Source organism: Penaeus chinensis, chromosome 40 (genome assembly GCF_019202785.1).
Source record: "Penaeus chinensis breed Huanghai No. 1 chromosome 40, ASM1920278v2, whole genome shotgun sequence".
NCBI classification, from domain to species: Eukaryota; Metazoa; Arthropoda; class Malacostraca; order Decapoda; family Penaeidae; genus Penaeus; species Penaeus chinensis.
In genome coordinates this window covers 10,202,046-10,204,545 of record NC_061858.1, presented here as the reverse complement: position 1 = coordinate 10,204,545, position 2,500 = coordinate 10,202,046, and the positions used below count along the sequence as shown (strand labels likewise).

At 40.0% G+C, this 2,500-nt stretch overlaps 1 protein-coding gene across 1 annotated transcript in view; it reads right to left on the bottom strand.

The window, feature by feature from the left end:
• Positions 1-2,500, bottom strand: part of LOC125047320 (muscle calcium channel subunit alpha-1-like) — a 235,092-nt gene that overhangs the window by 221,037 nt on the left and 11,555 nt on the right. The window lies entirely within an intron of this gene.

Sequence of the window (2,500 nt, the reverse complement as noted above, 5' to 3'; positions counted from 1 at the left end):
CCGGCTCACCTCATGTCATCGCGAACATGAAATCGCATTTGCGAACTGCTTTCACACAATACACATTCATAACAGCCGCAATCTTGCATTCTTGATATACACATAGCAAGAAATAATAATAATTGTAATAATAAAAAAAATCATAATTAAAATAATAATGATAATAATAATGATAATGATAATAATAATAAAGCGACCGCATTTAGCACGAAACACATTAAACAATCGCAGAACCCCTTTCTTTGGTTTACATCAAAATGAAATGAACTGCGCGATAAAATTCAGGCCGAGTTTTCCCGGCGCTCGGGAACACAAACCCGAGCACACGTGCGGCCATCCCAACTAGCGATATTGTGTCGGATTGGAATATAAAATGACAAAACGAGTTCAGTTGAAACAGCGGCAAATTTGCCTTTCAGAGCACCCCTTTAAACCATTTCACTATCTATATATTATCTTCTGGGCAATCGAATATACGTTCATGTATTTCAAATCGCGTTATCTGGTTCTTTCTGTCATAATAATTCTCCCCCTGTAATAATAATTATGTGATAATGATTATTCTCCTGTAGTGACATTTCTCTTTTAACGACAATCCTTCCCTTGCAAAAGTAACTTCTTTGTAATGACAATTCTTCCCTTTCACAATAATTTTTCCTTTGAAATGTCGATTCTTCCTCTGTAATCATAAGTCTTCCATTGTAACGACAATTCCTCCCCTTTCACAACAACTCCCCCCGCGCCATAACACAGCCCCGAGGGCAACGGGGCGCATGGCCACGCCCCCCGAGCACCTCTTCCTCGAGCGCCCCGCAAGAACCCATGCCCCGAGGCCGCCGTTAGCGCCGCCGCCACCGATTAGCCGTGAGGTGCCTTTGACGACGACCCGGTTTCCGCGGCGCATCCTGCCGATCGATTCCGCAAGGTCTCCAAACTTACCCACACGTCCGAGGGGTAAATTTGCAACAAGCCGGTCAGTGAGATCCGGCGTAAAAATAATAGCGAATCCCCCGGGACTTTTGGGAATTCTATAGAAATCTAGTTAGCAAAAGTCTGTGGGACGGGAACAATAGATTCGCATCCAAGCTTGATGGAGATAACGATTGGCGTGTGCGTCTGTCTGCCCGTTCGTGCGTGTGCTCGGAGTGTCCTTGTTTGTGTTTGCAGACTTATTTACCAAATCGTAAGATCATAACTTCTTCAATTCATTGTATTCTATCCTTACTCTAATCGTATAATTTGGGTATTTACCATTCTAATACACACGCATGAATAAGTCGTATTTTAACCAATAAAAAATAGACTATTCTTTAAGCAGAAAAAATGTAAGGAAAGAATAATTCAAGTGCGTAATCATACAGAACGCAGCGCTTACTACTTATCGCCAAAATGTTTGTACTTTGCCAAGTACCGATCGTGCCTCAAATGCGCTTCAAGAACTGTTTAGCACTCTATGCAGGAAAAACACCGGCCTCGCCCTACTTATCATACCCAAACTATCCCATCCATGCAATCATCAGTCTGCCCTCCAGCACACGCACGCATAAACTTATATGTATAGATGCATATATGTATATATGTATATATGTATATATGTATATAAATATATAAATATAAATGTTTGTGTGTGTGTGTGTATGTGTGTGTGTGTGTGTGCGTGTGTGTGTGTGTGTGTGTGTGTGTGTGTGTGTGTGTGTGTGTGTGTGTGTGTGTGTGTGTGTGTGTGTGTGTGTGTCAGAGTAAGATCTGAATCTGAGTCTTCCTTCCATCGCCCAGTAGTGGTTATGAAAGAAAGACCTAAAGCCATTTACCACAATTTGCAAAGCTACTTAAAAAACCGCGGAACCTCGGGACTTAAAAGGTATAGTCCTGCCATGAACTTTAACAATTAATACGCTGACAGGTTTAGCCAATCTAAGTGCTTACCTGGTTTACAAATATTTCCGTTGTATGAATTTACTTTTATTCAAAAACGATTCTGTCACTTGAAAGGGATAACTAAACTGTTCAAGTAAATCACGAATACATACATAAGCCTGGTAAGGATACTCATGAATGGAAGTATGTGTTCATGTATTGAAGTATATACACATATATGTATAAGTGCTTTAACATATATATAACACACACACACACACACACACACACACACACACACACACACACACACACACACACACACACACACACACACACACACTTGCGGTTGGCAACCCTTATTTCCATAAGCTTCATATTTGCTGCTAGGCAATTAAGCTACAGGCGTATCCTCAATATGCGTTGATAAGAAAATACAGGGATTCATTATCTGGAGGTTTATGAAAAATAGTCAAGGGTCGTCACCTCTTTGTTTGTGTTGTTTGTTGTTTGATTCCTTGCATACATGAACGGACTCGAAAATGTAGTTTATGATAATTATTATGATTACGGTATTATAACTAGGAAAAAATTATAACGATATTAAGACTAGGAAAGGATTATATTTATTATGATACGATTA